Source organism: Physeter macrocephalus, chromosome 11 (genome assembly GCF_002837175.3).
Source record: "Physeter macrocephalus isolate SW-GA chromosome 11, ASM283717v5, whole genome shotgun sequence".
Taxonomy (NCBI): Eukaryota; Metazoa; Chordata; class Mammalia; order Artiodactyla; family Physeteridae; genus Physeter; species Physeter macrocephalus.
Genome location: NC_041224.1, coordinates 8,906,843 through 8,921,390, shown reverse-complemented (window position 1 = coordinate 8,921,390; position 14,548 = coordinate 8,906,843). Strand labels below are relative to the sequence as shown.

General features: G+C 40.8%; 1 protein-coding gene across 7 annotated transcripts in view; it reads left to right on the top strand.

Moving 5' to 3' along the window:
* The window catches only part of CACNB2 (calcium voltage-gated channel auxiliary subunit beta 2), a 441,112-nt gene that overhangs the window by 349,903 nt on the left and 76,661 nt on the right, over positions 1-14,548 (top strand). Inside the window, exon 1 of one of the 7 annotated variants that reach the window (XM_028495785.2) lies at positions 5,700-5,894. The exons of 5 other annotated variants lie outside the window; for them this stretch is intronic. The gene's annotated coding sequence lies outside the window, so the exon portion shown is untranslated. Of the gene's footprint in view, positions 1-5,699; positions 5,895-9,424; positions 9,489-14,548 lie in introns of those variants that run through there. One more of the 7 variants, XM_028495786.2, reaches the window with a different exon arrangement.

The following is a 14,548-nucleotide window of genomic DNA, read 5'->3' as shown; positions in this document are numbered from 1 at the left end:
AAACTTCAAAGCTTTTGCACAGCAAAGGAAACCATAAACAAGATGAAAAGACAACCCTCACAATGGGAGAAAATATTTGCAAATGAATCAACAGACAAAGGATTAATCTCCAAAATATATAAACAGCTCATGCAGCTCAATATTAAAGAAACAAAAAACCCCATCGAAAAATAGGCAGAAGACCTAAATAGACATTTCTCCAAAGAAGATATACAGATGGCCAAGAAGCCCATGAAAAGCTGCTCAACATCACTAATTATTAGAGAAATGCAAATCAAAACTACAATGAGGTATCACCTCACACCAGTTAGAATGGGCATCATCAGAAAATCTACAAACAGCAAATGCTGGAGAGGGTGTGGAGAAAAGGGAACCCTCTTGCACTGTTGGTGGGAATGTAAATTGATACAGCCACTATGGAGAACAGTATGGAGGTTCCTTTAAAGACTAAAAATAGAACTACCATACGACCCAGCAATTCCACTACTGGGCATATACCCAGAGAAAACCATAATTCAAAAAGACACCTGCACCCCTATGTTCATTGCAGCACCATTTACAATAGCCAGGTCATGGAAGCAATCTAAATGCCCATCGACAAAATGAGTGGATAAAGAAGATGTGGTACATATATACAATTGACTATTACTCAGCCATAAAAAGGAACGAAATTGAGTCATTTGTAGAGACGTAGATGAATCTAGAGACTGTCATACAGAGTGAAGTAAGTCAGAAAAACAAATATTGTATATTAACGCATATATGTGGAACCTAGAAAAATGGTACAGATGAACCGGTTTGCAGGGCAGAAATTGAGACATAGATGTAGAGAACAAACATATGGACACCAAGGGTGGCGGGGGGGTGGTGGTGTGATGAACTGGGAGATCGGGATTGACATATATACACTAATATGTATAAAATGGATAACTAATAAGAACCTGCTGTTTTAAAACATATAAAATAAAATTCAAAAAAGAAGTAACATAGATATCATAGTGAGAATGATATAGGAGGGGTTATGAAATGCAGAGATGGAATTAAGTCAAGAAGCATCTCTCTCCTGAATACCTTTGGTGTGCTTTGTTCTCTTCCAGTCGTGGGGGAGGATTGAAAAACCAGAACATGACTCTTGCTCTTGAGCTTCTAATTTACTTGAGCAGATAAGCCATATATGGAGCAATTAGAGCAAAAATGAAGCTGTGAGTGTTGTGGAGGAGTTTATGAATTCAGTGAAGGAGTTGTACACTGGGGAGAGGAACAGGCAGGATGGAGGGGGACTCTGGCTTAGATTTGAAGGAAAAGAAATTTATCAAAATTTCTAACGAGTATTTCCTACTATGGAAATGCCTTATTCCTTCATTTCACTTATTTATTCAGTAGTTTTTTCAATAAATATAGAGTGCCTTCTAAAAAAAAAAAGAATCAATTTAGTGGTTGGTGCAGTTTCTCTGAATTCCCCATGTGCTTTATTAAAACCTCTTTCATCACATCTGTGCTCACTGATGAACATTTTTTTCCACCCTGACAAGTCACAGGTATCTTGAGGTTGAGAGTCTGGGATCTATTGATTTTTGTATGAGCCCAGCAACTTCAGCATAGAATGTGCTTAATGTTCTTTGCCTTGTCATACTATAAATCCACTTTGCAGTCAAAAATGTATGTGAATTAGTCAATGAACATTTAACGTGTTCAGTTTAGGAATTGCCACCTGGATATAAATTTATGGAATGTATTTTCTTTATTTGAGGAAGCCAGATGCTTACACTAGGCAAAAGAGTCCAGGCTTTTTCTTTTTTAAGTGTATGCAGGAGGAAAACTTCTGCTAAATTATATATGACTATATGAATGGCCTTAACATAAATACAAAGTGTTGCTTAAAATTTTCAGTGAAAGATAGCATCTTTGGGGGGTAAAATGCCAACGATACATCGAGGATGCTAAGTAATGATGTGAATATTCATCTTATGACTTGTTGGATTTTGTTTTTTGTTTGTTTGTTTGTTTTTGGCTGCTCCACACGGCTCACGGCATCTTAGTTCCCCAACCAGGGATCGAACCTGGGCTCTTGGCCGTGAAAGCACGGAGTCCTAGCCACTGGACTGCCAGGGAGTTCCCTGTTGGGTTTTTTCAAATGAATGTTCAGTACTTTGTTTCATGTATTTAAAACTGCCATCTCCATTTCTGCACATCTGTGTCTATTATTTATGTATGTATGTGTACATTAAATATACATTAAATATAAACTTCTCAAATGTGGCACAGGCTGGATACAGTAATATGGTTCAGAGTTTTTTCCTCTGGCCTTTTCTTCTTCTCTGAGCCTCCTTCTGGTCGTTCACACCAAAACTATATAGTTTAGCAGATTCTGTGACCCTGTGGCTGTTCACTTCTTAGACTGATTTTCCCAAGCACTGAGCTTGGCTTCAGGGTCTGGCTCACAAGAGTCAGTGTTGGTTGAAATCTTTGCTGAATGCTGTTGTGGAGGGTAGTGGTGGTGGCAGAATGAAAAGATAACGGAAACACCGTCGGCCCTTAAAGGCACTCAGTCTGGTCGAGGAGCCAGACATGTCAGCTTCCATTCTCCTGGCTCCAGCTAGGAGCTTTCACGGTAGGACGGACACCACTTCAAGCCCCACCCACATCACGTGGCCAACAGTAAGGTGTTAGGTGTAAGGATTGGAAAGTTGGTCAAGTGAGTATTTCCGGAAGACCTTAAAAGTAAGGAATTCTTTGCACACGATAAAAAAGAACTGCCTTTTCCCTTACAAAACTTTATTAAAATATGTATCGTAACGTCTTAACCATTTCTTCTTGTTAGTATTTATTATCTGCTGCAGGATAAGAAGCCGTTATCTAGCTGTCACTGGTCTTTATTAAACCGCCCTTAGTTCAGCCCTCTGGATTTTCCACTTCCTCTGGAGCACTAGTTAGCAGAAATTATGGTGCACTGGAGTTGGAATTATGGGTTAGAATTTGATCTCTGCCACATCGAGCCATGCGATTTTAGGCCTGCCCTCTGACTTTCTTCATTTGCAAAGTGGAAGTAATGATACTTCATTTACCCACCGAAAGCGTTTGACGTTCTGACTCAGAAGGGATCTTGAAGTTTGCAATTCACGATCGAGGCACAGAAGAAATGGCTGGGTAGAGAGATGTGTGCAGTAAAGGATGAAATTGTAAGATGTCTTAGGAGTCCCAGTTCCTCTACAGACATCCTGTCCCAACATCATAACACGCGACACATTTCTTTTCTGCTTAACTGCCTTTGGAGTACTTCCATGACTGCTTTCTATAAAGTAGAAATATGTCCCAGCCCAGATGTGTTAAACTCTAGTATCTCCCTGTTTAGCTACCCTCTTGTCTCTGTATGGCTCCTTCACACCCATTGGCTACTACATCAGCTCTTGGATCTCAGATGTACTTGGTTTTTTTTGACTCTCATTTTTCTTTTGTATTTTTTACTTTTGTATTTTTTAATTTTTATTTTATATTGTAGTATAGTTGACTTAGAATGTCATGTTAGTTTCAGGTGTACAGCAAAGTGATTCATTTATATTTATATATATATATATATATATCTTTTTTTTTTTTTTTTTTTGGCCATGCCACTGCACAGCTTGTGGGATCTCAGTTCCCCAACCAGGGATCAAACCCATGCCTCCTGAAGTGGAAGTGCAGGGTCTTAACCACAGGACTGCCAGGGCAGCCCCATAAGTATTCTTTTTCAGATGCACTTTAGAAGTATAGGTTCCTCCACTTTCTTGGATGGAACAGACCTTCCTGGCTTCACTTCCTTTTCTACCTTCTTAAACCCCATGATTGACCAGCTGAGCCATTTTTGAATAAGGAGTTTCAATTTCTTTGACACTCAAGCCATCCTTCCATTCCACCTGCCCACCTTGGTTCCATGATGTCAGCACCTCCTTAACCTCTTAGCACAAAGAGTGAGGGTGTGGGGAATTGACAGAAGAGCTTTAGTGACCTTGGTTTCAATTAGGTCGGACACAGTTACATCTCCTTAATAACCTTCTTGGTTTACTATCTTCGGTTCAATGTTTAGAAACCATGTGGCCTTTTAGGAAATCTTCCAGAAAGCTTTAGTCCTTCAACTCTGGGTGCTTCTGAGTATTCTGTATAGCTTTGTTAAAAATGCAGTTTTTTAGGTTTGGGGCAGACTTGCCATTTGTACTTTTACCAAGCCCCACCCCCCAGCAACTGAACCTGATGCAAAACAAAATTTGAGCATCACTGCCATAGAATACAGTCTCTCTTCAAGTGGAGATTCCCATTCCTGAGCATGGGGAGATGGTAACATGGTAAAGGAAAATTTGCACTGTGTTCTAAGGATCCCATAACTGAAGACGTGTGAGGGTCAGCCATGGTGCTTTTAAAGGTCACTGATGAAAAATATCCACGGTTTGGCTCCACCTGCTGGCAGTTCAGTGCAGTAGTTTTCAGGTGGGGACAAGCACCTTTAGGTTTTTAAAAGTATCAGTATCACAGGTGATGCTGTAGAGCACAGGAAGATCAGCTCAGTGCTCTGTGATGACCTAGATGGGGGGGAAGGGGGGGAGGAAGGTCCAAGAGGGAGGGGCATAGGTATACATATAACTGATCCACTTCATTGTACAGCAGAAACTAACACAACATTGTAAAGCAATTTTACGCCAATAAAAAAATACAAAGAAAAAAATACCACAGGTGATTCTCTTTGGCATACTATGGTATGATACATCTGCAGTAGAAATAAATGCATGCTTGGGATAGCAGTATTCCAATTTGATTTAAGTTAATATGTTAGTAAATATAAGGGCAATACTGGAGTTGTTATTTAAAGAATGTATAGATGTAATATCTTATACAAGTCTATAGATTTACTACCAGTTCTTTTTTTTTTTTTTTTTTTAGTTTTTTTTTTTTTTTTTTTTTTTTAGTATTGCTACCACCAGTCCCTGAAAATAGTAGTTTATGCTTGTTTCTTCCCTCAATGAAGTCACATCTAAATTCAGAATCACCAGTGCTAGTTTACATTCAGTTCAAGACAGCAAGCCCTAAAATAGCCTTAATGACGCATGCAAAGCATTTTCCTAGGAACAGACCCTGGACTTATTAGTTGTCTGAAGCTGTCAGTCAGTACTCATCTGGGGCACTGGTGTGTTCGGAAGTGATGCCAGAATTGTGTGCCTTCCCTGTCAGTACAGAGCTGCATGGAGAATTAACACAGCTTGCTTTAAATAGCCAAAGTGGGGAAGGAGATTGACTTTTCAGTTGTTCCTGCTTCTTCAAAATACTTATCTTTTTCTGACTGTAAAATAGCAGTGGAAAACTACCATGTGAAGTTAAAAATCATCTCCTGGTGTCACACAGCCGGGGTGTCACTGGATGAGGGGCTCGGAGCCCCAGAGGCAGCTTCCTGCCATGCGTCGATCCGTGACCTGGAGCGAGACCCCAAATTGCTGTGCTTCGTCTTTTCATTTTGAAAATGAGAGGCTTGGATTTGCTGGACAAAGGCTCTTTTAGCTCTAAACATCAAGATGATGAAACATTATGTTTCAAGATACTTCACTGAAATTTCTCACGTAGAAAATGGGCCTTTGAAAAATATATAATGAGACTTTCTGGGTAGGGAGGAGCTCTCGCGGAGGGGGAGAGGAACCTCGCGAATCTGGACCTGGCCACCGTTCGCAGGATCAGCTCGTGGTAGAGCTCAGGAGCACCCGCAGAGCTGTTACCCCACGTACAGGGGCGTGAGGGACAGAGAGGCAGGGTGATATCCAGGGACTGGAGACTCTCTTCTGTCCTTGGTTCCTGGTACCAGGCCAGGGGCTTAGTCAAGCCCGTGAACTAAGGCACTGTTAGTCAACCAGTGTGAACTGTCAGGCTGTACGAAGGTAAGGATGCCAGCTCACCCCGTTTTTCCTCCTTCCTGCCCTCTTACTCGGGGACTGTGCCACTGTCCCAGGACAGAAGGCCTGGGGGTGGGGGGGGAATGGGCTTGTAGCTGGGAAGCAGAAGGAAGCATCCAACTTCCCCTTTGGAAGATCAGACTCAATGCTGGCTTTGCTAGCCTAGTGGCGCCTACTAAATGTTGGGGTGCATGCTCAGCCAGGGACCACATTCTTTTTTTTTTTGTCTGCTCCATGCGGCTTATGGGATTTTAGTTCCCTGACCGGGGATCAAACCTGGGCCCTCGGCAGTGAAAGCGTGGACTCCTAAGCACTGGACCACTGGGGATTCCCTGGTTTACATTCTAGAAGTAGGGCTATAATTATTTTTTTTTATTTTTATTTTATTTTATATTGGAGTCTAGTTGATTTACATGTTGTGTTAGTTTCAGGTGTACAGCGAAGTGATTCAGTTATACATATACGTGTATTCATTCTTTTTCACATTCTTTTCCCATATAGATTATCACAGAATATTGAGTAGAGTTCCCTGTGCTGTACAGTAGGTCCCTGTTGATTATCTATTTTATATGTAGTAGTGTGTGTATGTTAACCCCAAATTCCTAAGTTACCCCTCCCCCCCTTTCCCCTTTGGTAACCGTAAGTTTGTTTTCGAAGTCTGTGAGTCTGTTTTTGTTTTATAAATAAGTTCATTTATATCATTTTTTTAGATTCCACATATAAGTGATATCATACGGTATTTGTCTTTCTCTGTCTGCCTTACTTCACTTAGTATGATCATCTCCAGGTCCATCCATGTTGCTGCAAATGGCATTATTTCCTTTTTCATGGCTGAGTAATATTCCATTGTGTATATGTGCCACATCTTCTTTATCCGTCCCTCTGTCAATGGGCATTTAGGTTGCTTCCGTGTCTTGGCTGTTGTGAATAGTGCTGCTATGAACATTGGGATGCAGGTATCTTTTCGAATTACGGTTTTCTCTGTGCCCAGGAGTGGGACTGCTGGGTATTTTAAGGTATCCATTAGGATATTTTAAGTGTTTACAGCGAATGATAGGTGGCACGCTGGCACAGCCACTTGATTTAGAGCATGCACTGCATGAGTAGTGACTTTGTTTCCACTCTCATAAGGGGAGGCTGTTAGTTGGGAGCCCGGCGATGGTGGCCTCCCTGTTTTAATCCATGTGTGACCCAGTTGGGAATCTCCTCTTCCCACAAGACAGGCAGCATATAGATACAAATAGGGCTATTTTTAAGCTTGAGGCAGACCGTGGAATATGGGAAGGACGCAGAGTAGAAGAAGAGATGAGGACCACACAGTAGAAAAGAAAGACATTCTCTGGTTTCTGAGTAATTGGATCAGGTTTTGTTTTTGCTTTTTAAGAGAGAACCTGGAAGGAAACACCTTTTTTGCATACATTTGCTAAAGTGTAGAGTTATAGTGAACTTCAGACAATTGCAGACAGGCTGCCATTGTATTAAGGGGCCTTATAGACAGAGAAAAGCTGTCATCCTGGACAGAGATGTGTCAGCTGAGCCTAGACTTGTGAGGAAAGGCAGCATTATATTGGATCAGGATAGAAGATGTCTGAGCCATCTGCCCATAGAAGGAATAAGTGTCAATTAATATCAAACCCTGAAATCCACCATTTGTAATTTACTTATATATAATCATTCTTATGTTGCAACAAGATATGTTGGACATATTTTTCATTCCATAATGGAGGTTCCATTTTTCTTAATTCTTTCGTTGTCTATGGGAAGATCCAGGTTAAAAGTTCCCTGCAGGACTATCAGTAGCTATTCTGGAGCTCATAGTGGGCCCACCCATTAAGAAGTGCCATTTGGGGGGGAGGGGGTGGGAGAAATAGGGAGAGGTTGCTAAAAGCGTACAAACCTTCAGTTGTAAGTTGAACATGGCCTGAGGGTCTCATGTATAACATGGTGACTCTAGTTGACAACACAGTATTGTAGAATTGAAACTTGCCAAGAGAGTAGAACTTAAATGTTCTCAAAAAAAAAAAAAGTAAATATGAGAGGTGATAGGTAACTTGCCAAGAGAGTAGAACTTAAATGTTCTCAAAAAAAAAAAAAAAGTAAATATGAGAGGTGATAGGTGTGTTAATTAACTTGATGGGGAAATCCTTTCACAATGTGTATGTATATCAAATCATGGTGTTGTACACTTTCAGTATCTTACAATTTTATTTGTCAACTATACCTCAGTAAAGCTGGAATTTTAAATAAAGAGGTGCTTAGAAAAGAAAACTCTCTTCAAGGCTGTTCCCTCCATGGGTGCACTACAAAGTACTTATTAGCCTAAACAATTATGAGAAACCTAGTACACCTGAATTTAAATCAAACGAGCAAGATACACAAAAGGAAAGACGTACTTTGTAATTCATTTCTTCATTACTACTTCTCCCAAATTCTTCTATTGCACATGGGAGGTGTAAAAAAATCCTGTAAATCTATGACTACTTGGATGCTTAAAATTGTGGCTAATATTTAGCATTCTTTTTAAACGTAGAAAGATGTAATTTTGTTGGATGGATAAAGGTGTAGATATAGATGTAGATCTCTTTATATATGTGTATTCCTGAAACCCTTTCCCTGATTTTTTTTCTGCCAGGAGTAAACACAAATAACCACAAGAGTCCATGATCCCCTGTGCTGATAAATTTCTGCAGGCAAACCTGCAATTCTTAATAAAAATTCCCAAGAAGACACAGCTTTATGAGAATAAAAAATGAAGAAAACTTCAGGGACCCATGGTAGGGACTGACTTTCTCTCAAAAGGTGTTGACAGATTATTAGGACTGTCCTCTGAGGCAACACTTGAAGTACACAAGGAAGACTCATTACTTTAAGAGTCGAGCATTGTTTTTCATTTTAAAAGTTTATCTCCCAGGTTGATCACAATCCCTTAAACTTGGCTTTGAATGACTCTGGGCTATTCCAGATAAACTAACTTGTCCGAAAAGGAAAATGAGTTATCAATATTTAGGGCATTCAAAGTAGTATACGTTTGATTTTGTTGACACTTTCAAAAATTGAATTTTAAATAATTTCAAACAGTGGAAGGAACCCTGGAATAAATGTACATTTTTTTTCCAAGAATACCTTCTTCAAGGCGTCACAACTAACTTGGATAGTTTATTTATGCTCGATTAGAAAAAAAAATTACTCTGATTATTTGAGGACCACAGCTCATTTTTTTATTTGTATTTTAAATATTAGAGGTGTGAGGGTTTTTTTCTCTTTTGGTTACCAATCTGGTTACTAAAAGGCTGATTCTCCTTGACCCTCTAGAATAAGGTAAGTCCTTCTGTTGAAGCGCTAACTATGGTATGTACCATCACATATAATGCAATTCCTTTCTAAAACTTATCACAAGTGCCGTGAATAATGTTGTTATTACTTCATTGTTTCTCTCCTGCTAGGGTATCTGCCTCATAGAGCAGAAGCCTTCTCTCTCTTGAGCTCCCGTAAAGAGGGCAATTGCTCATAGAAGAACTCAATAAACACATGATCAGTTAAAGAAGAAATTATTTGATTACTGAGCTAATTCTACGAAGTGTAAGTAGCTCAGCTGCAGATAACAAAATTCAGAATTTTTATGTCTCTAGCCTATCATCTTGATTCCTAGAGCTTAGGATCTATAGTCAGGGCTAAGAGGAAATCGATCATCTCATCCCCTATTTGTGGGCAAGAGAATTAACACATCTTTCTGGGAGGAAATTTGTTAATGTGCATCAAGTCTTTTTGGATATGAATGCCCCTTGATCTAAAAATGTATGTAAGGAAATAATTAAGGATGGAGTACTTTAGGTGTGTGCAATGGACTGAATTTCTTGTCCCCTCTCCCCAAATTTATATGTTGAAACCCTAGACCCACAGTGTGAAGTTATTAAGAGGTAGGGCCTGTCATCAAAAAAATCTACAAACAATAAATGCTGGAGAGGGTGTGGAGAAAAGGGAACCCTCCTACACTGTTGGTGAGAATGTATATTAATACAGCCACTGTGGAGAACAGTATGGAGGTTCCTTAAAAAACTGAAAATAGAACTACCATATGACCCAGCAATCCCACTACTGGGCATATACCCTGAGAAAACCATAATTCAGAAGGACACATGTACCCCAGTGTTCATTGCAGCACTATTTACAATAGGCAGGTCATGGAACCAACCTAAATGTCCAATGACAGATGAATGGATAAAGAAGATGTGGTACATATATACAATGGAATATTACTCAGCCATAAAAAGGAATGAAGTAGGGTCATTTGTAGAGATGTGGGTGGACCTAGAGTCTGATATACAGAGTGAAGTAATCCAGAAAGAGAAAAACAAATATCGTATATTAACGCATATATGTGGAATCCAGGAAAATGGTACAGATGAACCTATGTGCAGGGCAGGAAAAGAGACATAGAGGTAGAGAACGTACATGTGGACACGGGGTGGGAAGGGGAGGGTGGGACGAATTGGGAGATTACGATGGACATATATACATTACCATGCGTAAAAATTGATAGCCAGTGGGAACATGCTATAAAGCGCAGGGAGCTCAGCTCGGTGCTCTGTGACGACCTAGAAGTGTGGGATGGGGGTGGGGCGATGGGAGGGAGGTCCAAGAGGGAGGGGATATATGTATACACATAGCTGATTCACTTCATTGTACAGCAGAAACTAACACAACATTGTAAAGCAATTTTACTCCGATTAAATAAATAAGTAAAGGAGGTAGGACCTTTGGGAGTTGATTAGGTCATAAGGGTGGACCCCTTGTGAATGGGATTAGGGCCCTTATCAAAGGGACCACAGAGAGCTCTCTCGCCCTCTTTTGGGCCGCATGAGGAAACAAGATGGCCGTCTGCCACCGGAAGAGTGCTCTCACTGGAAGCCACCCATGCTGGCATCCTGATCTCAGACTCCCAACTTCCAGTAGAGTGGGAAATAAATTTCTGTTGTTGATAAGCTACCCAGTTTATGGTATTTTGTTACAGCAGCCTGAACTAAGGTAATATTTTTTTAAACAGCAAAAAAAAAGTCTGCTAATAGTGTAGGTGCCTCTTCCGTACCCCTGGAGATGCTCTCAGCCTCACCTGCCTCTTGTTCCGTCCATCTCTGTGGCAGTCCCTCTGCATGGGCTCTTCCCATGCAGAAGAAGAGAAGACACTTCCTGGTGTTCTCTTCTGTCCCCACTCCAGGTTGTCCCTTTGGATGACAGCAAGGTATCCTAGGGTAGAATCATTGTCCTCATCATGTCAGGTCCACGGAACCACAGGGGAGTCACACCTCTAGGGGCACACCTTTGACCAGTGGGTGATCAGAGCAGTTAAATAGCCCCCTCCTTCTGACAGACTGTCCCAAGATATGGTAAAAATGGCTTCTCAGAGGATGGTCCAGAAGGATTGAACAATCCATCATACCTAGTGGCGGCCAAGTCAATAATGGGTCCTCTTGTTTCTCTCCTTCTTTGCTTTACTCTGGTCCCTCACCTCTGTTCCCTGGAATTGCTCTCCTTTATAAACACTTAGCCTCAGCTCCTCCTTCCTGGGGAACTGAGAGGTTATCTAATGGGTTAAATAAAACCTATTATTTATTCAGTGGATTTTTACAGCCATTAAAAATGATGTGGAAAGACAACAGCTTTTGAAGTGAAAAAAACTAGTTACAAAATTGTACGTTTAATATGATAGTATTTTTGTTTTTTAAAAAGCTTTTGTATAATCTCTAAAATGTTAGCTATGTGATTGAATTGTAGATGACATTTACTTTCTTTGGTTTACTGTTTTGCAGTTAAGTTTTTTAAAGCGAAAATTCAGTTGTGTATTTTTTTGGTAAGAATTTCAACTGGGAAGTAGAAACAAATGTAAAAGCCCTAAGGAAGGAACACTGAATTTAAATTGAATTATCATAAATACGAATTAGTGAAACTTTATGAGAAGTTACGAAATAAGTAAACTTTACAGTATTTCCGTGGGATATTGGGACATATAATAGGATCTCAGGGAAAATTTAAGAATGAGTAGAAATAAATGAAAATGAAAGTGTTACAGAAGAGGCTGTGGTCTGTCTTGATGGCAGTACAGTGGCTGTAAGAACATGTGCTTTTGTAGCCAACAAATACCTAGATTTGAATCCTGGATCCTCACTTACTAGACTCATGACTATAGGGTTTTAATAGAGACTGAAAGAGACCTTTAAGCCCAATTGCTTCTATGTAGTAAGTACTCAATGAATTCAGGCAATTATTAATTATTATGGTCTGATAATATTTGAGAAAATAAGTTTGTTTACCAAGCTAAGCCATATCTTTCTACTGCCACATATATGCTCAAGTAAATCAAAGTTGATACTTCTTCATTTGCACCCAAGAGCCAACTGCTTTCTCTGAGACCTTGACTCACAGAAAGCCATCAGGAAGTTGGATATATCCCCTGACTTGCTTGAAAATGTCTTGAGCAGATATTTGAGGTGTCTTTAGTAAAGACCTTTAGAGTAATTACAAGTGCTAAAGTAATTAAACCAGGAGGCATTAGACGGGGGTGTCTCTAATGCCTTGGTAACCATCGTAAGCACACCAAAACCTAAGCCAGAGCCTAACACCTCTGAGTGCAGGCTCTCCCAGAAAATAACATTTAAGAACACTCAATCACAAACACCCAACTAGGTTTTCCCAAACAAGGCAACCACTAAAGCTGTAGCCAACCAAATAATTTCCTTGCTTTGCTTCTCTGTCTTTTCTCTAAAAGCCTTTCCCTTAGCTTCTATTGGTGGAGTGCCCCTAATCACTTTTGATTTGGTGCTACCTGATCTGATTCGATGTTTGCTCAAATAAAACCTTGAAAATTCTGATGTGCTTCAGTTTCTCTTGTGACACAGGTTACTGTCAGAGTTTAATAGTAGGTGTTCAGATGATAACTTTGCATCTAAAAAGACAACGCAGTCAATAGTCAGCATTTGTCGTGATTAGAAAAATGTTCATCCGTTAAGCTGACTTCTGCCCGCCTTCAGTAGGAACCCCTAGGACCCTGTTCTGCCCTCTCCAGCAAAGTGCTGCAGTCGGCCACAAAGCTTTACTTTGGAGAGTCTTACAGCAGTGAAGTCTGGGTAGCAACAAACATTTTCAAAGTTTCTAGAGAGTGATCAGACCGGGTCTCATGTTTAGAACTTGCCACCCACAGCTTCCTGAACTGATTTATTCCCTGCCAAAACATTTGGTTTCGGTCCTAGAGATTCTCTGCTCTTTTACGGGTTGTTTTTTCTTCTTCTTCTCTGTTGAAGAGAAGCAAAAGCACAAAACAGGGTTGCATAACTTTTGATCCCTAGAACTGTGTGGCCTTAGCTAAAATCACAGCTGTTGGAGTGAAGAAGAAAGTGAAGATTGCAGGATGATGCTCTGTTACGGGTTTTTTCTTCTTCTTCTCTGTTGAAGAGAAGCAAAAGCACAAAACAGGGTTGCATAACTTTTGATCCCTAGAACTGTGTGGCCTTAGCTAAAATCACAGCTGTTGGAGTGAAGAAGAAAGTGAAGATTGCAGGATGACAACAAAATATAACATGTATCTCCTTGTTTGTCAGCCCGTACTTTGTAAAGGCTTTCCTTGCATTTGTTTAGAATGCTTCTTTGGAAATTCTCTGTAGTGTATAATTTTCTAAATCAGTACAGAATAGACATTTTTGTAACAGTTTAAATGCAAGGACTGGGAGCTGGCCAGGCACTCGGACAGGCCTGGCAAGCGCAGCGGCGCTGAAGTGTAGTTTCCAGAGACCTTCAACGTGGCGGAGGAGTAAGACGAGGAGATCAACTTCCTCCCCTCCAATACGTCAGAAATACATCTACATGTGGAACAACTCCTACAGAGTACCTACTGAACACTGGCAGAAGACCTCACACTTCCCAAAAGGCAAGAAACTCCCCATGTACCTGGCCGTGTGGTTGACAGGGTCTTGGTCCTCCGGCCGGGTGTCAGGCCTGAGCCTCCGAGGTGGGAGAGCTGAGTTCAGGACATTGGACCACCAGAAGCCTCCCAGCTCCACGTAATATCAATCGGCGAAAGCTCTCCCAGAGATCTCCATCTCAACACTAAGACCCAGCTCCACTAAACGACCAGCAAGCTCCAGTGCTGGATACCCCATGCCAAACAACTAGCAAGACAGGAACACAACCCCACACATTAGCAGAGAGGCTGCCTAAACTCATACTAAGTTCACAGACACCCCAAAACACACCACTGGAGGCGCTCCTGGCCACCAGAAAAACAAGATCCAGCCTCATCCACCAGAACACAGGCACCAGTCCCCTCCACCAGGAAGCCTACACAACCCACTGAACCAACCTTACCCACTGGGGGCAGACACCAGAAACAAGAGGAACTACGAACCTGCAGCCTGCAAAAAGGAGACCCCAAACACGGTAAGTTAAGCAAAAGGAAAAGACAGAGAAATAAGTAGCAGATGAAGGAGCAAGGTAAAAACCCACCAGACCAAACAAATGAAGAGGAAATAGGCAGTCTACCTGAAAAAGAATTCAGAGTAATGATAGTAAAGATGATCCAAAATCTTGGAAATAGAATGGAGAAAATACAAGAAACGTTTAACAAGGACCTAGAAGAACTAAAGAGCAAA